The sequence below is a fragment of the Notamacropus eugenii genome, chromosome 2 (assembly GCF_028372415.1).
Source record: "Notamacropus eugenii isolate mMacEug1 chromosome 2, mMacEug1.pri_v2, whole genome shotgun sequence".
NCBI lineage: Eukaryota > Metazoa > Chordata > Mammalia > Diprotodontia > Macropodidae > Notamacropus > Notamacropus eugenii.
Genome location: NC_092873.1, coordinates 297189844 through 297217247, shown reverse-complemented (window position 1 = coordinate 297217247; position 27404 = coordinate 297189844). Strand labels below are relative to the sequence as shown.

The 27404-nt window shown below is 38.8% G+C and overlaps 1 long non-coding RNA gene across 1 annotated transcript in view; it reads right to left on the bottom strand.

The window, feature by feature from the left end:
- The window catches only part of LOC140527514 (uncharacterized), a 55262-nt gene that overhangs the window by 15038 nt on the left and 12820 nt on the right, over window positions 1-27404 (bottom strand). The window contains exons 2-3 of the long non-coding RNA XR_011974826.1: window positions 19378-19437; window positions 1799-1892 (exon numbers count right to left, since the gene is read on the bottom strand). This is a non-coding gene — a long non-coding RNA (uncharacterized lncRNA). The remainder of the gene's footprint in view (window positions 1-1798; window positions 1893-19377; window positions 19438-27404) is intronic.

The following is a 27404-nucleotide window of genomic DNA, read 5'->3' as shown; positions in this document are numbered from 1 at the left end:
CAGCCAAATAAACCTGCTTATGATTGTCACTTAACCTCTCTGGGCCTTGGTTTACTAATCTGTAAAATTGTGAGGTTGGACTAGACCAGGGGTTAATTAGACAAGACATTTTTTAAAGTAGACTTTGAAACCAGGTTACAGTAAATACAGTAAATAGTCACATAGAGAAAATTCTTCATTGCCTTATGTTGAAGTCCACAAATATGGCACTAGATAAATGAAATTCATAGATAATGACAGTGTCATTTTAAATCATCAGATCACAGATTTAAAAGTGGAAAGGACCTTGTGATGTTATCTCCAAACATTTAACCAGGATGGTGAAGACAGCTCTGAAATTTTTTCCATGCCCTGACTTCCTTCTTAGAGAAGGGTATACTCTCCTACAGAAAAAAATAGCCAAGATCAGGAGCAAAAAAGAGAAACACAATTTTGGACAGATTTGATTAACTCACAAAACAGATACTTATTCACCTAGACAGAGCTGACAAGTCAACTAAAGAATCTAATGAGAGCAAGGCTTCAATGAGAGCCCACTTTGTGTATCTCAGACTGACACTTGCCTATGGTGATTTGAATTTTAACTCTTAATCATTTCTATTACTGTTGGGTTTTGTCTAAATATTTAGGCAGATCCGTGTAGAGTGAAATTGCCTTTGTAAAGTGTTATGTACTGATATATTCTAATAGTCAGTCACTGAGGAAACTACACCACAGTAAAACAGATGTGATTTGACAGGAGCTAAATCCACTGTGACTTCACATGTTCCTAGCACTTACTGGAAAAAGGTGCTCAATATTGAAGGGTCACTGTCTCCTGGAGTCCTAGACCACTTAATGAGAACCTGACTAATCCTTCAAGGGATATTATTATTATTTTTTATATGATTAATTAATTTTACTTTAATAATGATGAGGATGATGATAGGATAACTAACACACTGGGTAATTGAAACAGGCTTTGAAAAGATTTGAAAAGTCTAGAACACTGGGCAAATCTAAGCTGAGTGCTCCTGGGCAAATAACAAAACCCTGTTTGCCTCAGTTTTCTCATCTCTAAAATGAACTGGTGAAGGAAATAGCAAACCACACCACTATCTTTACCAAGAAAAACTCAAGTGAGATTATGAAGAATCAGGCACAACTGGAATGGCTGAATAACAATGGTGATATTTAATAAGGAAAAATATAAAATATTAAATTTAGGCTAAAAAATAAATGTAAAAAATGCAAGATGGGGAGACCTGGTTAGGCAGTCATTTGTCTGAAAATGATCTGGAGTTTCTAGTGGATTGCAAGTTCAACAGGAGTTAACAGTGTGAAAAGCTAAGAGAGAGAGAGAGCTAATGCCATCTGGGACTACATGGAAGGGCATAGTTTCTAGGAATGAAGAGGTGATAATCCTGTTATACTCTGCTCTGGTCAGACCACTTCTTGAGTGTTTTATTCAGTTCAGGGTGCCATAGTTAAGCTGGAGAGCACACAGAGGAGGACAGTCAGGAAGATGAAGCATCTCAAGAATATGCCAAATGAGGATTGTTTGAAGGAACTGAGGATGGTTAGTCTAGAGACAGAAAGAATCACAGAATTTCAGAGTTGGAAGGGATCTCAACAAACATCTAGTACAATCCGCACCTCACTTGAAAAGTAATCCATCCCCTGTATAACATACCCATTAAGGAGTCATCCTACTGCTGTTGGAAGCCTTCCATGGGGGCAGGGGGAAATCCCCAACTCTTGGGACAGTTGATAGCTCTGATTATTAAAAACTTTTTTCTGACATACAGTCTAAATGTACCTTTTTGTAGTCATTACCCATTGTTCTTGGTTCTCCTTTCTGATGCCAAACAGAGGTAGTCTAATCTCTCATCCATATAGAACCCTTCAAGTTTCTGAGGAAAGAAGAAAGAAAACAAAGAATTTACTAAATGCCTACTATTTTCAGACACTGAGAACTTTGCAAACATTAACTTATTTGAAGTTCAGAATAACCCTGGGAGGTAGGTGATATTATTATTCTCATTTTACAGATGAGGAAACTGAGGCAGACAGAATTTAAGTGACTTTCCCAGGGTCACAAAGCTAGTAACTAGTTTTCCTGACTCCAAGCCCAGTGCTGGCTGCTATCCTATCTTCCTAACTCCTTTCTCTTTTCCATAACCAACATTGTAACCTACCTCCTTCCACTAAACTGCAGATTGCACTGACTCACAGACTTTCCCCATTCTGGTTGCCATCTTCACTGGCACCTAAAACCTAAACCCTGACACCTAAAACACAAAGCTCAGAAGGGACATGACAGTTGTCTTCAAAGATTTGACTGTTATCATGTGGAAAAGAGATGAGCTTTGTTCTACGAAGTCTCAAAGGATAGAAATAGTGCAATGGATGGAAGTGGCAAAAAGGTCACCTCAGCTTTCATATAACAAACCTTTCTAACAATCAGAGCTGTCCAAAAGTGGAATGAGGCAGCGAGTGTGAGGAGAAATCAGAACCACAAAGCCAGAAAGACCTGTGTTCCAGACCCAGGTCTGATCCTTACCTTGTTAAGTAACTCTGGGCAAGTCATTTAACCTCAGTGGTCAAGGAAGCCCTCTAAGACTAAGAAGTTGCACAGAAGGTGCCAATGTGTATTAGTAGAGGGAACGTCTTCATCTGGAGGTTCCCTGTACTAGTGGAATCACAAGCACAGTCCCTCACCCCAAAGTAGACTAGTCTGTTTGGGAGGCAAGGGCTTTTTCTTCATTGGAGACATCAAAGAGATTGAACAACCACTTATTTGGAATGGTGTGGAAGTTGAGCCTTAGCTCCCTAGATCCCTTGCAATTTTTGTGATTCTTTGATTCTTCTGTAATCAATTGAGGTTTGGGTCACATTGTTCTGAATGACCAGAAGTCATTTTACCTTCATGTAGCTACATAACAAATGGCTTCATATCATGAAAATAAGGCAGGTTTGAAGCCAAATTTAAAACATAAGCCCTCTCTTTAAGACTTGTCTAAGTCACCCCCTTCTTCAGGAGGCCTTTTCCAGCCATCCCACCCTACAGGGTGCTAATGCCTAATGTTATCTTCCAACTGCTCTGTACCTATTTTATTTACCTATTGCCTCCAGCATTAGAATGTAAGCTCATGAATTTGGAACTATGCCCAAAGGGCTACAAAAATGTGCATACCCTTTGACCCAGCAATATCGCTACTAGGACTATATCCCCAAGAGATCATAAAAATGGGAAAGGGTCCCACATGTACAAAAATATTTATAGCAGCACTCTATGTAGTTGCCAAAAACTGGAAGTCAAGGGGATGTCCATCAATTGGGGAATGGCTGAATAAATTATGGTATATGAATGTAATGGAGTACTATTGTGCCATAAGAAATGATGAACAAGAAGACTTCAGAGAGGCCTGGAAGGACTTATATGACCTGATGCTGAGTGAAAGGAGCAGAACTAGGAGAACTTTATGCACAGCAACAACCACAGTGTGTGAGAGTTTTTTCTGGTAGACTTAGATTTTTGTAATAACACAAGAACTTCTTACCAAAAAAAAAAAAATCCCAATGGAGGATCTCAAGGCAAAATGCCTGCCACACTCAGAGAGAGAAATATGGAAGTCACTCACATATTGTAGCTGATCATGTTTGTGTATGTGTATGTGTTTGTGTATCATGTTCTGATTTGTTATACGATTTCTTTCATTTATCTTAGTCTGACTACATAGCATGACTATAGTGAAAATATACTCAATAGGAAAGTATATGTAGAATCTATACAGAATTGTATGCAGTCGTGGGGAGGGAGGGGGGTAGTGGGGAGTAGGTAGGGAGGGATAAAATCGCAATTGTATGGCAGTGATGGTTAAACATTACAAAATAAAAAAAAAAAAATAAAGTCTTTCTAGGACCTACCAAAAAAAAAAAAAAAAAGAATGTAAGCTCATGGAGGTCAGGTATTAGCCTTGCTTTTTCTCTGTATCTTCAGCATTTAGCACATTATAATCACTTAGCAAATGTTGTTGATGAATTAATGAGTCTTAAATATATGAAGGAAAGAGGACACATTATGGGTGAAAGTAGATTGGGTATTAGATTGCTTTGGCTAGAGGGGAGGGCTTAGCAAGGCAAATAGCTGAAGAATTGGATTCCAACCTCCTTTTTGAACTTCACTGCATCCTATTCCCCTTTGTATATTCTACCTTCCAGAAAAACAGAGTTGTTTACTTTGTTTGATCTCATCTTAACCTTCTCTACTTCAGTGGTCTTGCACATACTTTCCCCTGTGCTTGCAAATAACTTCCCACCACCAAAAAAACTTAGCCTATGAAATCCTTGCTGTCCTTTAAAGCCAAGCTCAGGCCTTACCTCTGCATGAAGCCTCCCCTGATCCCTCTAGATCCCTCTATAAGGGGTCTCTTCCTTCTTGAATCTCTCATAATGCTGCACCTCTTCTATGTAATTATATTATATTATTGCTTTTTATTTTTTGTTTATTTGTCTTTTTATATAAATAAATATAAAATAATTTATATAAATTTATATAAATAAATGTAAAACATAAATAAAAATTTATTTATTATTTGTCTTTTTGTCCCTGATCAGATTATAAGATCCATGAGGACCAGGATTGTACCTTGTTCCATATTTGTACTCAATAGGATCTAGCTGAGTCACTACACATATTAAGCCCAGTAAACGTGGTTGAAGTGGATTGAGCTATGGTTGGCCAAGGTAGAGTGAAACCTCATTGCGAAGGAGCTTGGACTTCATTCAGTTGGCAAAGGAGAGTCACTGGAGGCTTCTGATTGGGGAAATGACCTGATTAAAATCATAATTCCAGAAAACAGCTCTAGCAGTAGTATGAAGGGTTGGGTGAATAAGGAAGAGAATTGGAGGTAACAAGTCTAGTTTAGTCATTAATCTAGTCCAGGCCTGTGAGGATAAAAGTCTGACTGGTTAGTGGCAAAATAAATGGAAAGGTAATGGTAGGTTCACAAGACAGTTTGTGGTGCAAAGGTCATGGTAGTCAGATTTCATTTTCTACCATGCCTGAGGCAGAGAAAACATCAGTCAATGAAAGAGTATTCTCTGGAATCTGTCTCCTACAGTGACTGGGCTGTAGTGTTGTGATGTTGCTAGGAAAGAGCTCTGATTTGTGGGGGAGGGGACAGGAGGGAGTACTATGTGAGTTAGGAGAGACAAGGAATGGAATGAAGCATCATGGTACTTCTATCATGGACAGAAGAGGCAAGATATGGAACAACTCTCAGGGGAGGGAGACATAACACTCATCATCACCATTACAATTACGATTTCTATAGTGCTTTAAGATTTGCAAAATGCATGACATTTTTTATCTTATTTGACTGGAGAGAAAATATGTAAACTGAATAACATGGCCATGGTCACTCTGACTCTCCCGCCATGTCTGGACCATGATGACTCCAGCGCAGAGGAGAGAGCTTTCAGTTATTTTCTGGCCTGTCTTGAGAGATTCCTGGGAAAGATACTCCAGGAGGGAGATGATACCACTCTGAGTGCTCACCACTAGAACTATGAGCTAGGAAGTGATTGTGACCTTCTTGCTGTGCTGGAGAGTTGAAGGGATTGTAGGAACTAGCTTTTAACTCCTCTGGAGGTGAAGAGGATTGTACTCTTTTGTGTGTGGGGACAGAGAATGCTTGAGTACTTAATTCTCTTTCTTATTACCTACATTGCTTTACGTCTTAATTAAATACTTTTGCTATTGTATTTATGTATCTCTGGTATGGGTATAGCTATAGAGTAATATATTAGATGTGGTCTCTGGCTGTGGGTTGAACAGTTATTATTCCCAAATAGTCATACTAAACTTGGGAGGAGCTAAGTCATGTTAAAGAGGAAGGAATCATTGTAATATGGTGACTGATTCACAATGGAGCCAGGGAAATAATGCATTTTCCCTCTTACTGTCAAGAAGGAGGAAGGCTAAGCAATACTCTCAGTGAGTCAGCATAAGGATTCAGAGGACATGATAAGTCTTCCTTCCCTCTTCTGCTGTTTACGCAGACTGGTGCATGCTTGCAAATTGTGAAGTATTAATGGTGTGTTGTGAGGAGAGAGGGATGGATGAGCCATGAGGCTAGGTCATCATTCCCTTTTGCAATCTAAAGTTATTTGTAGCAACTAGTGATGTCAGAGAGGTAATATTATGTAGCAGAAGGAACATTGATCTTAGAACCAAAAGATTTGAGTCTGAATACTGCTCTACTACATAGATCTGGTGACCTTGAGTAATTCATTTAACTCTTCTGAGCCTCTGAATTTTCTTCTGTAAGATGCAGATGAATAATCCTTGCCTTGTATATCTCAGAGTTGCTATGAGAAACAAAGGAGATTATGTCTATGAAAGCGCTTTATATATGTTATATAATCATGCATTATTAATGTTGTTATGGGCAGCTAGGTGGCACAGTGTATAGAATGCTGGGCCTGGAGTTAGGAAGATTCATCTTCCTGAGTTCAGATCTGGCCTCAGACGTTTAAGAGCTGTGTGACTGTAGGTACAGGGTTTGCCTCAGTTTCCATCTGTAAAATGAGCTGGAGAAGGAAATGGCAAATCGCTCTAGTGCCTCTGCCAAGAAAACCCCAAATGGGGTCACAAAGAATTGGATATGACTGAAAAACAACTGAACAACAACAAAATTAATGTTGTTAGGAAGACTAGTATTTGTAGCAGTAACATGGCAAAATAAAAAACTAGATGATTTCAAACATTGTGTTATTGAATAACATCTTTTCCCAAAATTTTGACCAGAGCTGCAACAAATAGCCAAGTGAACTAATTTGTATTCTGTCTTTTCTTCTTTTGCCTGGACCCCTTCCAGTGAAGGTGTTGATGAGAATTCAAAAGGAAGGCAGGAGACCACAGTAAGTCACAAAGTGGCTAATCAGCCCCTGACAAGATAACTGTTGATTGGATTGGGTGAGCTGCCTTCTTCTCCTCAACTACGAAAGAAATGTAAAGACCTGCTCCCAGTTTTTTACACTAATAGGAAATACTAGTCTGGATAATCCCAAGCGGTTGATAATTCAAATTTATGATTATATATTTAGAGCTATATGGGATGGATGTTGGAGACCAATGAGTCAAAGCTCTTCATTTTACAGGTGAGAAAACTAAAGTACAGAAATGCTGACTGACTAGCTCAGGAAAGATAGAAAAGTGGGAAAAGAAATGAGTCAATCTAGGATATCATGGTCAATAGAGGAAAACCTAGCCTATTGTAAAAAAAATTTGCCATGGAGAACTCAGACGCAATGTGGTCATTACTGGACATCAAGTCTGATATTGGGTTCTGCCCCAACTTTATAATTTAACTGTGTGACCTTGAGAAAAATCACTCATCCTTATCTATAGTTTTCACATATGTAAAATGGGAATACTTAATATTACTTTCCTCATGATGCTGTTGTGAGCATCAGATGAAATAATGGATATGAAAGAAATTTGTAAATTATAAAACATTACACATGTAAGATATAGTAAAGAAAGGCTGATGATAGCCCAGGCTTCAATAGCACTAATCAACTTGGCAGAGTGATCAATCAGTCAAACGAGCCTTTATTAAGTGCTTAGTATGTCCCAGGTAGTAAGGGGCAGACAGGCCAGTGCAGAGGGTAGAGTGCCAGCCCTCAAGTCAGGAGAACCTGAGTTTAAAGTGGCCTCAACCCTGTTTGCCTCAGTTTCCTCATTTATAAAATGAGCTGGAGAAGGAAATAGCAAACCACTCTAGTATCTCTGCCAAGAACCCAAACAGGGTTCAAAATAAGTTCAAACAAGGTTGGATATGATTGAAAATAACTGAACGATAACAGATACTGTATTAAGCCCTGCAGGATACTGAAGAATGTCAAAAAATAGTCCCTGACCTCTATTGAACAATAGCAAAAAATGATATTAATGCTTTACTCTGCAGGTTAGACTCAACTCTTCCAGAAACAATTTAATTAAATTTAATATTAATTTAACATCCAAGGATTTCAGGTGACATTTATAGGAATCTTGAATAAGGAAAAGATCACAATATCTAAAAATATAGTTCTGATTTAATTTTCCAGAATATCTGAGTAACAAAGGCACTATACCCTACCCCGCTGGATCCTTCCCCTCACTCTGGGAGTAAAAGGGGGACTTCCGATCTTCAATCAACATCTTAACGCTTTCAATAGAGAAGAGTGGATCTTAGCACCAGTCACTTCAGGAGATGAAGAAGAAGCAATTCTTTTCTCTACAAAAGATTTAAATTTGTCTATCACTCTTTATCCATTTCCCTAAGGCCCTTTTTATTTTTGACCCATCATCTACCTTTCCAAAGAGCTTTAGAGAAAAACATTATTTAATAGTTTTAATTTTACCAAAAAGAAGGGTTGTAAGTAGGTTTCCATACCTTAAAGAGTTTAAATTCCAGTAAGAGAAACAACGGGTACATACAAGATAAACACTGAGTGGATAGGAGTTTGGTCTTCAGGGACGTCAGGAATATCCCAAGACATAGAGGTGAGGAGGGATGGCATTTCAGGTACAGTGGACAGGCAGTGTAGACATGGAGAAGGGCAGCTGGAGTGTTTTATTTGAGGAACAACAAATAGGCTGATATGGCTGTGGAGGGCAAATAGTGTACGTAAGAAGACTGGGAAGTAGGAAGGGGCCAGCCAGGTTGTGAAGAACAAATCCCAAACCAGCAAAAGAAAACCCAACCCAACCCAACTGAACTTTATATTCGACTGTTGCAGTTTCAATAAACTGAAGTTTATTGAGTAGTATAGTGACATGGTCATTTGGGCTACTGGAAAATCATTTTGGCAGTTGGGTGGGGGATGGTTTGGAGACCTAAGAGACATGAAACAGAGAGACCAATTAGCAGGCCAATGACGACATCTATGCAAGAGGTGATGAGACCTTGTACTTGGGTATTGACTGAATGAGTGCAGAAAAGGGGACATGTACAAGAGATGTTCATATTGAGTTATTCTAAGCTTTTCTCTGTTTCTCCTTTCAATCTTTTCCTTACTACTGGATCCTTCCCCTCAGCCTTCAACATGTTTCCCTTCTACATATTTTTGAAATTTTTATTTATTTTGAACTTAAATACAAAAAGACAAAAAAAGAACATTTCTATGTACACAGCACAACATAAGAAGAGCATTCAATATAAAACCATAAATTTCCATTTCACACTGTTCACTTTTTTGAAAAAACTATGTAATAAATATTACACATCACTTTCAAAGTTACCCCGATTTTCTGTGGTTCCTTATAATTTTTCTTCTGTTCTCTGCTGTGCATTTTTTATGTTTTTTTCTCCCTCCTTTCCCATCCCACCCTAGAGAAGGCTATCATTAGACACAAATGTGTGTGTGTGTGTGTGTGTAAAAGCATACTTCTCTTTATCAGTTCTTTCTCTGGATGTGGATAGCATCTTTCTTCACAGGTCCTTTATAGTTGTTTTGGAATTAGTTGATCTTTAAATGTTTGGTAGCATTCACCTGTAAATCCATCTGATAATGATACTTTTTCTTAGGAAGCTCAAACAAGCCTGCTGTCTCTTTGGCTACCACTCTATTTCTCTTATTGCATCCTGGGCCATCTCCAGTCATCCTGATGAATATCTGGTCAGTGGACCCAGATGGCTCAGGAGGAGAAGGTGAGGTTGGTGACCTTGCACAGCCCTCCCTCACTCAAAACAAAGTAAAGTGGAAGTCATGTCATCATTTCTCTGATTTCATGGTCTTCTTCAAAAACAAAGGACAAACACAGATTTCTCTCCTCTATTTCAGTGCCAAATATATTTAAATAGTGATTTGTGCTTATTACTATAAGGAACCTTTGGAGTATGCCCAGTATGCCTACTGTGGAGGCTCCTTGAGGGGCTTGTCCTGAGTGCCCAGATCACCTAATATGGAGGCACTTGGCATTCCTTACCATGTGGGTGAGGGTAGCCTCCTTTGATTGGCTGCATAGCTGGAAAGACTGCATCTTTAAAACTGCCCCAACTGAGACAATCTCTATCTTATACGATCTTTCCAGTTGCACTTCTTCCTCCTGTGTCCAGAGGGTGAAGCTAGTAGTTCACCCACAGCACAAGTGCCATGAACTGAAGGGAGGGAGGACTTCCTTCCTCTGCTCCTTCCTTTAAGCTGGCTCCAAGAAATGGATTAAGGTGTTTGTCTTCTTGTTCTGTGTTTGTCTTTCTCAGTTTCAGGTGTTGGTAGTGATTCCCACCAGATTCAGGAGTTGGAGCCATGGGAACCTTGGAACCAGTATTTCAGATGGGATGTTGCAGCCAGCCAGGTAGAAAAGCCCTAAAAAGTCAGAGTACTTGGGACTTGAGACCATGGGGTACTTTGGACTTGGAACTGCAACTGTGTCCTCCATAGGAACTCACCTAAGCTATGAACCTAATCCCTTTCTCCTCCTCAGTGACTGAGGGGGAATGAGATGGGAGATTAAGCCTTTTATGTTAGAGAGAACACCTGTATATGTATGATTCTACCTTTGAAGTAAATATTTCTTTGTAAAAGTTAATAGAAGTTAGTGGTTAAATTGAACTTGGAGGAAGCGGGAGACACCCTCTATAATGAGGGACTATCACTGATGGGGGCTGGAACTATTTGCAAAGAACCTAGAGATCCCCCCACCCCCAACTCCCTTAATAATACTGGAGAACCCTGGAGGGATAGGCCTGGCCTTAAGGCATTGGTGATTGATATTATGTATACTACATCTATTTTCTTTTCTCATCATCTACTCCTACATTGAGTATACTGTAATTCAGCTCTCATTCCCAAAACTCTACTGAAATGACTCACTCCAAAGTTAAGAGATCTCTTTATTGCCAAATCCAATATCCTTTTCTCTATCCCTGTTTCTGTTGACTTTTATGCTATATGGCAGTCAGTCAACAAGCAGTTATTAAACATCTACTATGTGCCAGACTCTGTGACTACCCACTGCTGCTTGAAATTCAACTTTTGGTTCCAAATGAACTTATCCACTCCTCCATAAAAATCCTACTCCAATGTCTCGTCATTGGCATCGAGGCTTCCCAGCTCTTAGGATCTGAACTTAACTTCACACACTTCCTACTTTCACCCCAAAAGGAACACGAGAAATTCACACTTTCCAAGACTACCGCCTCTCCTTCCATGGTCTAGGAGAATAGAATTATAGAATTAATAGCCAGCATTTATATGATAAGAGTTAGCATTTATTAAGGGGCTTGCTGGCAAAGTCCACACACATTATCTCCTTTGATCCTCACAACCATCCTAGGAAATAGGTGCTGTTATTATCTGCATTTCACAGATTAAGAACCTCAGACTGAGAGAGGTAGAGTGATTTGACCAGGGTTGCCAAACTCACGTATGTCTGAAGCAGAATTTGAATTCAGGTCTTTGTGACTCCAAGTCCAACACTTAATAACAACATCAAGTAACGTTTACATAGCACTTGAAGGTCTGCAAAACACCTGACAAATATTATCTCATCTTCACAACAATTCTGGGAAGTAGATGCTATTTTTCTCCCCATTTGCAAAAGGGGGAAACTGAGGCAAACAGAACTTAAGTGAGAGTTACATGATAAGGGTTTGAAGTGAGATTTGAGCTCAGGTCTTTGTGACTCCATGTCCAACAAAAAATTGATAATAATAATAATAACAATACATAATGGTAATAGTAATATTAGAGGAAGGAAAGGGAACAAGCATTTACAAAATGCTTACTATGTGCTAACACTTTACAAATATTATTTCATTGGAGTCTCACAACAACAATAACTGGCATTTATATAGGGTTTTAAGGTTTGCAAAGTACTTCACAATTATGATTTTATTTTACCCTCACAGCAACCCTGGGAGGCAGACACTATTTTTATACCCATCTTGCAGAAGAGGAGGTAGATAGAAGGTAAGAGATTTGTCCAGGGTCACATAGCTATGAAGTATATTAAAATTGGATTTGAACTCAGATTTTCCTAACTCTGAGTCCAATGCTCTATCCTCTCTCCTCCCTACCCCTTGTTCAACACATGCTACACTCTGATTTAAAAAAAAATAGAACTTGTGATTTCTTTGGTATGATAAAGCTTGCTCTAGTACTGAGTACCTAAATATCACTGCCTGTTGTTGTTCAGTCATTTCAGTCATGTCTGACTCTTTATGACCCTGTTTTGGGGTTTTCTTGGCAAAGATACTAAAATGTTTAGTCATTTCTGTCTCCAGTTCATTTTAAAAATGAGGAAACTGAGGCAAACAGGGTTAAGTGACTCACCCAGGGTCACACTAACAGAAGGAAATAATAATGATACTAAAATTAGGGCTGCAGGATAAACAGGTTCCCCCAATAGTTCACATTGGCTTGAGAATGGGAAAATATGCCTATGATCTTTTGGGACTTGGGGCAAATTGCTCCCAGGGTGGATAAGAAATGAACCTCTCTCTCTGTATCAGTAAAATTAGGCTAATCATACTCACCACTCATCAACTTACCTCCCAGGGAGGTGGAAAAAAATAAGATCACATCTCTGGACACCTCTGAATTCTTTGAAAGGGTCCACATATGCGCCAAGGATAATTGCAATGAGGGGAGGGAAAGAGAGAGTGGGCCTTGTGCTTGCCCCAGCAGGATGTGAAAATTCAGCTGTGTGCTTTTTATAGTTTCAATCATCCCTGGTAATGAAGATTCTGCAATTAGCTCTCAGCTGGCAGTTTTGCTGGGGATGTGTGAGACAGAATAGAATCCCAGGTCTGCAGGAGGGCAAGTCTATTTGTCAGGACAATTTGAAGGCCAATGGGAAACCAGTAATGTTGTGGGAGAGCAAATGCTATTTTTATAGCATTTTCTTACCATAATCACTCCTTAAGTAAAATCCACTTGGGCACTAAAATTTTAACATTTTCTTTAAACTACACTCAGCTCTCAATTATCTGCTCTAATGGAGGGGAGTATTAATAAAGACAATTGCACGAAGTAGATGGAGTGAGATCTCATTATTTTAGGCTACTGCTTATTTGGAATTTATTATCATTTGACCTGAGCTGATCTGGTGTTTACCTTCACATTGTCTATTAAGAGTTTGCTGAGCGAAATAAAGAGGCTGCCAAAATTATAAGAGGATGTTTAACCTATTTAAGAGGACAAACTATTTTGAAACACTCGAGTATCATCCAAACACTTGCAACCAAGGTGCTAATTGCAACAGGAGTTTCTCTGTGCATAACAGATTTGGGAAAACCTTTCTTTGGCATTACTCTGCTAGAAGTTAGAGTTGACGTAGGTGCTTGAAAGTAACAAAATCATATAAACCTCAAATACCTCACCATATAATTGAATTAATATAGTGTAGAACTTTAATTGAGTGGCATTGACTAAGTCAAATAGATCCAAGGAATGCTGTAGACGTTCTTGAGATAGATACTCAGATATCAGCAAAACATTTACCATACCCTTTTAGAACATCTTTATGAACAAGATGTAGAGATTTGACTTAGATGATAAAAAAACCTAGGTGGACTTGGAACTTGTGAAATGAGTGACTGGACCCAAAGAGTAGTCAACAAGGCATTGATGTCAATGGGGAAAGGGTTAGGAATGTGGGAAAGATCTCCAGTGTAGTACCTGATGGATCTGACCTTGGACATAACATTTTTAAAATCATATTTTATTTTTTTCATTTAGCAAATATCTATCTACCCCTCGTCTACTTGAGAACTAAAGAAAAATAAATGTCATTACAAATATGCATAATCAATCCACATTGGCTATATCCAAAAAAGTCTCGTTGTGCACTCTGAGTCCTTTACTGCTCTATCAGGAGGAAGGTAGCAAGCTTCATCAGTAGTCATCTGGAATCATGGTTGGTCCTTACACTGATAACAATTCTTAATTCTTCATATATTTTTCCACTTTTTTAAGCTATTCTTAACCATCCTTGCTTTTGGAAGGACCAACATGATGTAGTAGTTTCATACTACTAATTGAGAATGTTTGGTTGCTTTCTCTATCTAAATTTTCCTTTTATTTTTAAATCCTAAGAAAAGATCTTTTTTAAAAATTATTTTAAATTCCAAACATTGTCTTTTTTCTCTCTTCTTTCCCTAGCCATAGACAAGGTAAAAAAAAAAAAAAAAAAAAAACCAACCCAAACTTCAAACCACTAAAATACTTATTGTCATGCAAAACAGATTTCTCCATTAGTCATATTTTTTTAAAATCAAAAATAAGAAAGAAATAGAAGAAAATATGCTTCAATTTGTACTTTGGGTCCATTAGTTCTTTTAACTGGAGGTAGATAGCATGTTTTATCATGAGTCCTTTAGAGTTGTAGCTGATCATTGTGTTGATCAGTTACTAAGTCTTTCAAAGTTGATTATCTTTACAATATTGCTATTAATATATAAATTGTTCTCCTGGTCCTTCTCATTTCACTTTGCTTCAGCTCATATAAGTCTTCCCAGGTTTTTTCTGAAACCATTCCCTTTATTATTTGTCGCAACACAATAGTTTTCTATCACATTAATATATCATATATCATGTTAAGCCATTGCTCAATTGATGGACATCCCTTCAGTTTCCAATTCTTTGCTACTGCAAAAAGAATTATTATAATTTTTTTTATCTCTTTAGGACATATATCTAGTAGCAGTATTACAGGGTCAAAGATATGTGCAGTTAAATAGCTTTTTGGTGAAGTTCCAAATTGTTTCCCAGAATGATTGAACTAATTCACAGTTTCACAAAGAGTGCATTAGTATACCTATTTTCTCATATCCCCTCCAGCATTTGTCATTGTCCATTTTTTGTGTGTCATTTTTTTTACATATGCTTTTAAATTTATTTATTTAACTTTTAACATTCATTTTCACAAAATTTTGAGTTCCAAATTTTCTCCCCCTTTCTCCCCTCCCCCCACCCCAAAACGCCAAGCATTCTAATTGTCCCTATTACTGATCTGCCCTCTCTTCTAACATCCCTCCCTTCCCTTGTCCCCATCTTCTCTTTTGTCCTGTAGGGCCAGATAACTTTCTATACCCCATTACCTATATTTCTTATTTCCTAGTAGCAAGAACAATACTCGACAGTTGTTCCTAAAACTTTGACTTCCAACTTCTCTTCATCCCTCCCTCCCCACGCATTCTCTTTGGGAAGAAAATAATTCAATATAGGCCATATCTGTGTAGTTTTGCAAATGACTTCCATAATAGTGATGTTGTATAAGATTAACTATATTTCCCTCCATCCATTACTTGTATTCTCTCTTTTGATCCTGTCCCTCCCCAAGAGTGTTGACTTCTAATTGCTCCCTCCTTCCACTGTCCTCCCTTCCATCATCCCCCCACCCTGCTTATCCTTTTCTCCTCCACTTTCCTGTATTGTAAGATAGGTTTTCATACCAAAATGAGTGTGCATTTTATTCCTTCCTTTAGTTGAATGTGAGGAGAGTAAGCTTCTTGTTTTTCTCTCACTTCCCCTCTTTTTCCCTCCGCTGAAAAGTCTTTTGCTTGCCTCTTTTATGAGAGATAATTTGCCCCATTCCATTTCTCCCTTTCTCCTCCCAATATATTTCTCTCTCACTGCTTAATTTCATTTTTTAAAGATATGATCCCATCCTATTAAATTCACTCTGTGCTGTGTGTGTGTGTGTGTGTGTGTGTGTGTGTGTGTGTGTGTGTGTAATCCCACCAACTACCCAGATACTGGAAAGTTTCAAGAGTTACAAATGTTGTCTTTCCATGTAGGAATGTAAACAGTTCAGCTTTAGTAAGTCCCTTATGACTTCTCTTTGCTGTTTACCTTTTCATGCTTCTCTTCATTCTTGCTTTTGTGTGTCATTTTAAATGATTGGTGTATACTGGAACATCAGAGTTGTTTTCATTTGCATTTCTCAAGTTATTAGTGACTTAAAACAGCTTTTATATAGTTATTGATTGCTTTGATTTTTTTCCTCTGAAAACTGCCTATTCATATCCTTTGATCATTTATCAACTGAGTTCCTAATTCTTCCAAAGTTGTTTGCCATTACTGTATTGTAGCCATTATGTAAATTATTCCCCTGGTTCTGTTCACCTCACTCAGCAGCAGACCATACAAGTCTTTCCAGGTTTCTCTGAAACTATCCCTTTCGTCATTTATTACAACACAATATTATTCTGTCACATTTATATACCATAACTTGTTCAGTCAGTCCTCAATTTATGGGTATCTTCTCAGATTCCCATTCTTTGGCACCTTAGAAAGAGCTTCAAATGTTTTTGTACATCTTTAGACTTTGTTTTGCTTAGGACTAATCCTTAAACTGCCCTCCTTCTAATTCCCTCTCACTCCTTCTCCCCTTTCTTTCTTGTTTCCATTTTGAATGAAATTATTTCTGTCCTTTAACCAGTTCAAATGAGGGTGAGTTTGAAGTGTCAGCTGTTCCCTCACCCCTCTTCCTTATTTTTCTACACACATACTTGTTTACTCTACCAATATGAGATAATTTCCCCTACCCTTCTTCTTCTTTCCTCTCCCCTGGACAAAGGATTCACTATGACATTTTCTGAATTTCTCAGGCAGGATTCAGTCTGATGCATTTTCTTTTTCTTTTCTTTCTCTTTTTTTTTTTTTGATAAAAAGAAATTTATTTAGCCACAGAAGGAGAAAGATATTTAACTAGGGTATGTATTAAGGATATCCCAAGTTAATTCATTTGAGTGAAAATCCTTTGTCTTTGAGTTGTCCAGTGTGGTCTACCAGTCAAGCATCTCAGAGGCCCTTGTGCCTGTTTTGTGCCTGGGTGAACAGTGAGTAACTAATATTGCTTCAGAGTTTAGTCCTCTGAGCTAATCAAATCTTTTTTTTTTTTTTGCTTGTCAAATCCCAGGTCTTTTATTTTATTTCTTTTTAGTTTTCAACATTCACTTCTATAAGATTTGAGTTCTAAATTTTCTCTCCATTCCCCTCCTCCTCCTTTCCCTAAGATAGCATGCAAACTGATATAGGCTTTACTTACATATTCATATTAAAAATATTTTCACATTAGCCATGATGTAAAGAATTAGACCCAATGGGAGAAACCATGAGAAAGAAGAAATGACAACAACAATGAAAAAGAGAGAAAAATAGTGTGCTTCTATCTGCATTCAGACTCCATAGCTCTTTCTCTGGATGTGGATAGCATTTTCCATTATGAGTCTTTTGGAATTATCTTAGATCTCTGCATTGCTGAGAAGAACTAAGTCTATCAGTTAGTCATTGTACAATGTTGCTATTACCGTGTACAATGTTCTCCTGGTTTTGTTCACTTCATTTAGCATCAGTTCATGTAAATCTTTCCAGGTTTTTCTGAAGCCCACCTGTTCCTCATTTCTTATGGAGCAATAGTATTCCATCACATTCATATACCACAACTTGTTCAGTCATTCCCCAATTGATGGACATCCCCTCAACTTCCAATTCTTGGTCACCACAAAAAGAGCTGCTATAAATATTTTTGTACATGTGGTCCTTTTCCCGTTTTTATGATCTCTTTGGAATACACACCTATAAAGGCATAGCACTTTTGTAGCCCTTTGGGCATAGTTCCAAATTGTTCTTCAGAATGGTTGGATCAGTTCACAACTCCACCAACAATCACCATTAGTATTCCATTTTCCCCACATCTTCTCCAGCATTTATCCTTTTTCTGTCTTACCATGTTAGCCAATCTGATAAGTGTGATGTGGTAACTCAGAATTGTTTGGTTTGCACTTCCCTAAAGTCTGATGCATTTTCTAGGATTGTTGAAGGAGTTTTTGTCAAAAGGAGCTCAGGTGTGTTGCTTCCTACTAGTGTGCTATCTTACTTGGACCTGTGACTTTTAACATTTCTGTCAGTGAGTTAAAAGTATGCATAGGGTACTTAAATTTTCAGATGACACAAAGAATGAAAGCATTGCTAACTCTTTGGATAACAGGATCCAAAATCCTCTTGATAGGTTAGACTAATGAACTGAATGTAACCAGATAAAATTTAATAGGGATAAATGTAAAGTCATACCCTTGGGTTCAAAAAATCTATATCACAAGTATGGCATAAGGAAGACACAAATAGACAACAATTCACTTGAAAATGCTTTGGGGGCTTTTGGAGACTGCAAGTTCAATATGAGTAATGGCATGACAGCATGACATGATGACCAAAAAAGCTGGTGGGATTTTAGTACACATTAAAAACAAAAATAAAAACAAAACAATGTTCAGGACTAGGGGGTTAGTATCCTTGCTCTATCCTATCCTAGTGAGACCATGTCTTAAATATCATGTTAGATTTGGGACTAGCATTTGTCATGGGCTTCATATTTTAGGGAAGATCTTTCTAAGTTGCATAAAGGGACTAGAGGCATTTAGCCTGGAGAACAGAAGGTTAATTTGGAAAGGACTTGATAGCTATTTTCAAATATTTGGAGGGCTGTCATATAGAAGAGAGATTAAACTCATTCTGTTTGCTCCCAAAGGAAATAACTAGAAGCAAAAGTTGGAGAAAAGTGAAATATAGACTTGATATGAGGAAAACTTCCCAAAGTCATGGATTTTCCCCTTCTCTCTAGGTATGAGATTTTTAAACTTTTTTTGTGTCATGAGCCCTTTTGGTAGTCTAGGAAGTCTGAAAACCCTTGCTCATGATAAATTTTTATATGTAGAAAATATATAGGATTACTAAGGAAGCCAAAAGGTAGTGAAATGAAAATGTATTTGTTTCCCATCCAAGGTCAAACTCCCCCCCACCCCCATTTGAAACAGATCCATAATCTCCTTGCAGGTCCATGAGCCTCTTTGATTGGCGTTTAATGAATTTAGGCCCAAACAAAAAGCCATGTGAAACGCTGGGCCACTGGGCCACATTCCTTCTTGTATGATATGTGTCTGCCGACAAGGAAAATGCAGCAGGTTTAGCCAGTAGAGAAGAACAGTATCTCTAAGCATTTCACGGAAAGGGTGTAGGTTATGCTAGGCATCAAGGAACTTAAGAGAGATTACTTTGACCATATCCCTTCTTGCTTGTTATACTGTAGACAGATAAAGAGAAAGATAGGACAGCTATTAAGCCTTTAACATATGCCAGGCACTGTGCTAAGCAGTGGGAATACAGATATAAACTAGGAAAGACAGTCTCTAACCTCAAGGAGCTGATATTCTGATGGAGGAGGACAACATAAAGTAGGGTCTGAAAAGGAATTAGGGGAGGGCTTCCCCTATGGGGCAAGGCTGTTAGTGGGGAGGCAGACAGTTCAGAGAGTTAGCAGTGGGGCTGGGAGGGAAGTGAGCATGGATGGCATGGACCTCTCTTGAAACAATGGTCTCGACAAGGGAAATCACTTACCAGAGTAGATGGGGGCAGAGGCAGAGGCATCTCCAGGCTGAGAAGAATGCTGGGGATGAGCTGAAAAAGACAGGAAGTTCAGGAATGGAGCCAAGAGAGAAGCAGGTGAGACAGGCAGATAAGCATGTGCCAGAAGAAACACCATACAGCCAGTACTTGGTTATTTCTCCTGGACATCTTCTCTTCTCTAGGTTTTCATTACACTGATCTCTCCTGGCTCTTCCCCTACCCATCTGACTGATTCTTCTTTGCCTTCTTTCCTGGATCATCTTGCTTCAGGCCATACCTGTTCACTATGCAGAGGTTCCTAAAGTGGGCCACATCACCCCCAGGGGGTGCTGGAACAATTGGAGCTAAGAGGAGGGCAGTAGTAATCTTGGGTGCAATTGGGAGGCATTGAATAAAAAATAAGGGGGCACAGAAGCATAAGAAAAGAAGAGATGAGAAAAATTTGAAAAACTTCATACATATTCCATCTGTTGTATAACAGAGTTAAAGTCATAGTGATTACATTATTTTCCCAACAAAACACAAAGTATAAACAATTGGTGGTCAAGTCCTCAGATAGGTCTTAACAAGCAAGTGTTGGCAGGCAATCATGCTACACATTGTTGGGAAGTCCAGCATGCATTGGCAGGAATAAGTAATGACTTGTTTATATTATGATATTCTATGGTTACATGATGCCATGAAAATTTGAATGCAGTAAAACCCCTCAAATTTACAATAAATGATTAAATTTAGATGCATCATTTAAAAAAATATCTTTTTGAAATGGCACAAATTTCAAAAAAAACCTAAAGATTAAAGAAAGTAGATTTCCAGGGAAGAACTGAGTAATTTTTTTTTTTTTTTGCAAAGGAAGTGATAGTCCAATTTGGGAACCTCTGAACTATAGGTATCTCCCAAAGTTCTGTCCTTGGCTCTCTTCTCTTCTTCCTCTATTCTGTCTCTCTTGGTCTTATCATCAGATCCCATTTGTTCAATTATTATTTCTATGGAGATGATTCTCATATTTAGCTAATGTATCTCTTATCTCTGGTTTTCAATTATCAATGTACATCTCAAATTGAATGTCCCGTAAGCATCTCAAACTGGATTTTCCCAAATAGAAGTCTTCCTTACCTCCACCCTCCCCTCTTCTAAACTTCCCCTTTACTGTTGAGTAAGCCTTTACTCACGTACTTAGCATTGTCCTTGACTCCTCCCTTTCATTCATCTATATATCCAATCCAAGTCTTGTCATTTCTCCCTTCAAAACATTTCTCTTATACATCTCTCTTTCTCCACTCACACAGCCTCCTCTCTGAAATAAGTCCTCATCTCCTCTAATTTGGATGCCCCAACTCAGCTGCCAAACTCTTCTCCTAATGGGCAGGTCTGATCCTGCTACCTCCCTACTCAACAAACTTGCATTTTCTCAAGGTCTCTGTTCTCTCTATAATTATTTATATAAAATCCTTGGTTTGGATCTTTTTACTACCTGATCTCTTCCTACCTTCCCAGTCTTCTCACTCTTTACCTAGCTGTCACATACTCTTTGATTGAGTGACTTGGGCATCATTGCCATTTCTCAAATAAGATATCCCAATTTTCTGATTCTTTGCCTTTTCCTGATTGTTTCCCAGGCCCAGAATGAGCTCTAGTCTCACCTCTGCCTCCTGGCTTCCCTGGCTTCTTTCAAAACTCAGCTCAAACCCTAGCTTCTGCAAGCTTCTGTGCCTCTCACCCCAATGCCTTCCCTGAGATTACCTTCTACTGATACTCTACACACATTACACGTACACAGTTATTTACATGTTGCCTCCCCCATTAGAAGATGAGCTTCCTGAGGGCATGGACTGTGTTTTTGCTTTCCTATGGATCTTGAGCCATCATGCCCATCGTATAATAAGGACGTAATGAATGCTTATTGACTGACTGAGTAAAGTTGATATTAGACTTTCCCTGCCCTATTTGTCAAAATGGAGTAGAAATGATTGCCACTGAGATATTTCAGGGACACACTGGGATTCTGTGATGAGTTGTCCCTAACTGACTCTGAATATTTCCAATAGGTCCTTCAAAGGTCACTGCAGAATTTCTATTTTTAGGAAGGAAGCTAGTCCGGAGGGAAAAAATGAGGATTTTAGCCTACTAATGAGAGAGAGACAGAGAGAGAAATAGAGAGACAGAGAGAGAGAGAGAGAGAGGAAACAGAGAGAGAGAGAGAGAGAGAGAGAGAGAGAGAGAGAGAGAGAGGAGACAGAGAGAGAAGGAGAGAGAGATTTTTGTAATCCATTTCAGAGATGTTTTGTTTGCTCTAGGCTACATTATGGTCAAGTCAAGTCAGCAAATATTTATCATTTGCATCTACTATGTGACAGGCACTGTGCAAAAATCAGTTCCTGCCATGTAGGAAGTCACGTTGTCTTGCGGGAAACAACTAAGTACATATAAGATGTGTCCAGTGTAAACGGGAGGCACTCTCAGAGAGAAGCCACTGAGGGGTGGGAGAAGAGTGGGAACAGAAAGAATGCCAGTGGAGCTGGATCACAGAGTAAGCATCAGAGGAGAGCAAAATGCATGAAGACTGGAAAGGTGGTAAAGGACTTTCCATTTCTCTACTGGTGGATCGTCAGTCAGTGGCCTGAGGGTTTGGCCTATGAATAATGATGGATTTCTAAGTTGGTAATTGGAGGAGAGAACTGTATTACTGACTTTTTCTCCTGGGAGGTGCCCAATGAAATGATGGAAAGGCACTTTGCATAATCATAATTCTCCCTCATGCGATTCCCTGTGCCTCAGAAGTGGAGTAAGCCGCTCATCGATACCAATCTGGCCACCCAGAAATCATGTCTGTAAGGAAGCTAAGACACATCAGCTTTTAAATCATTGAAAGGTGACTTTAGCCTGCCCAGAGCCAATAGTATAGGGCATAATATACTTGTCCCTGGAATAGTATGACACTATTTTTCTAGACAGCTGAGGAATAGAATACAGGAAACAGGCTGTCACTAGGGAAGGGGCCTTCATCTGGGGGTGCCATGTCAGTGTTCTAGAACTGCTACAGAGATGGTGTTATATCTACATCAGAAATGGGATTAAAAAGTCTGGAGTGACTGGTGCTACATGATTGAGGAGGAAAGGGTCAGAGGCAGGGATATTTGAGCATATGACGGGTAAGGATTAAATTAGAACCACCTTTCTTCCTGAGTCATGGATGAAAACTCAGCCTGGGCAGATGATACCACTGTCATTGCTTCAGGGCTTCCAGGCCAGATGCTGAAAACAGCAGGATCCCAAAAGTGCTATGGGGAAATCAGGTTTAGGGGAAATAAAGGATGTTTCTTTTTAGAGCTGATTTCCCTGAAGGCCAATGATGATGACAAAATGAAGCATTTATTACTAGCTCTACTTAATTACTAGCATAGTAGCTGACACATAGTATGTGCTTAGGAAATGCTCGTGTGGAGTAGAGTCGGTCTGATGTGTCAGATCACATCAAAAGTTCCTTTTTACGTTCCATTATTTCTCAGTTATACAATGAAGGTGTTGAACTGTGACTTAAAAGGACATTTATGGGCCAATCATTGTACTGGGTACTGGAGATACGAAGGCAGAAATGAAACAGTCTTGTCCATTCTATTGATGGGATACAAAAAGGAACATAGATACAACGTAGACAGTAAATACAAAGTGGATAGGGTTATATGAATGTGGGTGCTGGGGCTTCCTTTGATTCTATGCTTAAAGTGATGCTAAGAGATGAATTCAGGGACAACCACAGCACCCCCCACAGACTTATCGATGTGTTGCCTTTTCCTCTAGGTTCAAAGGTAGTATAATGGCTATGCTATGGAATATATTAAAAATAACCCTATCTATAAAAGTCTATCTTTCTCTCTCTCATTAGTAGGCTAAAATCATCACTCTTCTTTCATGGACTGGCCTCTCTCCTGAATATCAAATCCTCAGATGCACCGTTGTTGTTGGTTGCTGTGTTTGTCCTTCGTTCTCAAAGAGGACCATGACATCAAGATGATGACATGAATTGCAGTTGACTCTGACTTGAGTGAGGGAGGGCTATGCAAGGTCCCCAACCTCACTTCTTGTCCTGAGCCATCTGGGTCCAATGGCCTGATATTCATCAGAATGACTGGAGATGGCTCAGGATGCAACAGGCAACCCTGACTCTTTTAGGCTAAGGTCTTATCAGATTCTCACTTAGACAACTTAATGTTAATAGGTAATTTGTTAGCAATATCAAAAAACATAATGTCTAACAGACAGACATTAAAAACTTCCATGACAGGCTGCAATAATGTGGCAGTTTGGGTTGATTTCTTTCCCCTTCCTCCCTCCACTCTTCCCCAGAAAAAAGCACGAAAATAGAAAGAAAATTGGTCAGGCAGGGGAAGAAATGGGGTTTCTTCCCAGGCTTCCTCTCCAAGCTTTGTGTCTTAGGGAAATAGAAGAGAAAGAACCTGTAGACTAAACTGTATTAGTTCTCACCACCTATATGTCTGAGGATCTACCTCTATATGTTCTCTCTGGCTGCCTCCAGTCTGCATATATCTGATTGTCATTGTTTTGACTTGCAGAAACATTTCTCATATTCTTTCTGTGAGTCTCTAAGGATCTAAAAATACTTTGCATTAAGGATATTGTGGGATTTTTAATAGGAGCTAATCATAGCCTCTGAAGTCCATTCCATCTCAAAACTCATGATCCTATGATCAAAATTTCTTCACAGTTTTAATGGTAGTTGAAAAAGTAGCACATACCTCATACCAGCAATCCTGGTTAATGGGCTGTTATTTTTGTCATCTGCTCAGACAATAATTAAAGGGGGAATGGGACTGTGGTTTGGCACTTAATCCATTTAGCTTTAGTGTGCCAACCCTGGTACTGAGCTGTCCTGATTGGTGAATGAGTGAGCACAAATTCACATGATCCATCATATCTGACTGGTCCCAGACCAAGTCATACTTCACCACCCCCCTAACTAGCCACTTTGGCCACCTTCTTGTCATCCGCCCTACTGCTGATGAGCTGGACCACCAGACCTTCCTGCCACCACTAAGTATCCCCAATGATGCTCTCGATCTCAAGTTTGGGTAATCATTATTAAATGAATGCTACTATTACTTCTGGGGGGAGGGGGAACAAACAAAAACAATTTTATTGACTACCCTATGGCTCCAGTCACCATGTCTATGACTTCTCATACCAAAACACATTTTATTAGCCACCACTCTCCTATATATTTTGTTTTCTTTATTAGAATATAAGCTCTGAAGGTCAGGGATGATCTTACTTTTGTATTTGTCTCCTTAGTGCTTAGCACAGTGCTTGGAATACAGTAAGCACTTAATACATGCTATTTATTAATTTTATTTAAAAAATTTTTTTATTTCCACTTCTGATTTCTCTGCCTCCCTCTAGCCTCACCCTCACCCACTGAGAAGGTAAGAAACATAATACCCATTATACATATGAAGTCATGCAAAATATATTCTCACATTAGCCAAGCTGTGTGTGTGTGGGTGAGGAGGGAGGAACAAGAAAAATGAAGAAAGTGAAAGAAAACATGTTTCAATCTACACTCAGGGTTCATTAGTTCTCTCTCTGGAAGCAGATAGCATTTTTCATCAAAGATTGTTGTACTGATCAGAGTAGCTAAGTCTTTCAGAATCAATTATCATTACAATACTACCGTTATTGTACACAATTTTCTGTTGGTTCTTCTCACTTCACTTTGCATCAGCTCATATAAATCCTCCCAGGACTGTCTGAAATTATCCCCTTCATCATTTCTCACAGGTTAATAGTATTCCATCACAATGAAATGGCATAACTTTTACAGCCATTCCCCAATGGATGGGCATCCTCTCAGTTTCCATTTCTTTGCCAAGACAAAAAATGCTGCTATAATTATTTTTGTACATATGGGTCCTTTTCCTCTGGTCATTTTTGGGGTGACGTGCTAGTAGTATTGCTGGGTTAAAGGTTACAGTCCTTTGGACATAGCTCCGAATTGTTCTCCAGAGTGGTTGGACCAGTTCACAGTTCCACCAACAGGGCATTAGTGTCTCAATTTTTCCAGATCCCTTCCAGCATTTGCCATTTTCCTTTTCTCTCATTATAGTGAATCTGTTAGGCATGACGTGCTACCTCAGACTCATTTTAATTTTCATTTCTTTTACTATCAGTGATTTAGAGCATTTTTCATATAACAATTAATAACTGATTTCTTCTGAAAACTGCCTGTTTATATCCTTTGACCATTTATCAATTGGGGAATGGCGCTTATTTTACAAATTTGGCTCAGTTCCCTATAGATTTGAGAAATGAGACCTTTATCAGAGAATCATTAATTCATTTTAGCAGCTGTAGCTTCACCTCTGCCCCTAATTTATTAATGTTTGTCGTCCCAAACTGGCTTCCCATAGTGCTTTTCCTGGCTTTCCATTTTTGAACTCCCTTTAGTTCTATCAATGCCCAGAAAATTCACTTTATGTTTTCTGCCCTGGAGCTTGCCAGTTGTGAGAAAATGATATAATACTGTAGACAGCAAATGAAACTGCCCCACATTCCCTCCTTTCATTCCCACACCACTAATGTACTCTGGGTTCTCATTTCCTCTCACCTTGACAATTTCAGTGCTTTCCTAAGCAGCCTCTCTGTCTCCAGTTTTGTTCCTTCTCCAAATGATTTTATTCATCAGATTAATTTTCCTAATGTGCACCTCTGACCCTGTCATGCTTTAAACCTTTCAGTGACTTCCTAATGCTTATGGACCCTCCCTCACTCAAAGCAAAGTCAAGTACAAGTCATGTCATCATTTCTCTGATGTCATGATCTTCTTCAAAAATGAAGGATGAATACAGACAGAATGCTTATGGAATAAAGTCTAAATTCCTAACATGATTGCAATAAGCAGCTGTTTGGTCTGCCTTCCACAAGTCTTTCCTCCTGCTATCAGTGTGATCTTCCTAAAGTCCAGGTCTGACCACATCACTCTTCCCTCCAACTCAATAAACTCCAATAACTCCTGGTCACCTTCAGGATCAAATCTAAACTCCTGTTTGGCATTCCAAGCCTTTTACAATCTATCTCTGCTGCTGCTCCAGTCTTCTTATGCCTTACACCTCTCCTCATACTCTTCAGTCCGGGGACACTGACTTCCTTGATGTTCCTTGAACATGATGCTTCATCTCCTTGACTCTAGGCATTTTCAATGGCCGTTTTTCATGCCTGGGATGCTCTCCCTCTTCAACTGTGCTTCTCAGCTTGCTTCCCTGACTTCCTTCAAGTCCCAGATAAAATTCTACCTTTTATAGAAAAGCTTTGCCAACCCCTCACAATTTGAGTGCCTTCTCTCTGTTGATTATTTCCAATTTATCCTTTGTATAGTTTATCAATACATAATTATTTATATGTTATCTCCCCTACAAGACTACGTGCTAATTGAAGGCAGGGACTCTTTTTGGACTTTTTCTGGTATTTCTGGTGCTTAGCAGGTTATGGCACATAGAAGGGAGTCAATAAATGTTTGTTGATTGACTGCCTGGCAATTTACTTCTCCAGTCTTATTTCATACCCTTCTGCTTTGTCTTCTCTATGCTCCAACCAGACAAGACCAATCATGATTCTAGGAGCATGCTATGCACTGTCTGATCTCTGTGGTTTCATTTAAGCTGTTCATCTATGTTTAGACAACATAAATCTTCTCTCTTGTCTCTTCTTTCCTTTATTGAAATCCTACTCATTCTTTCAGACTGGCTCAAATATTGCTCACTCTGGAAGTTTTTGATTTTCACAATGGGAATTGATATCTTTCTATTTTTCAAGAGAAATAATGTTATTTTATTTTCCCCTCAATTACATGTAAGAGCAATTTTTAACATTTTTTAAGATTTGAGTTCAAAATTGGATCTCTCCTTCTCCTCCCTACCCCCTCTTTGAGACAGTAAGCAATCTGATATAGATTATACATGTGCAGTTTTGGCAAACATTTCCACATTAGTTATTTTGTGTAAAAA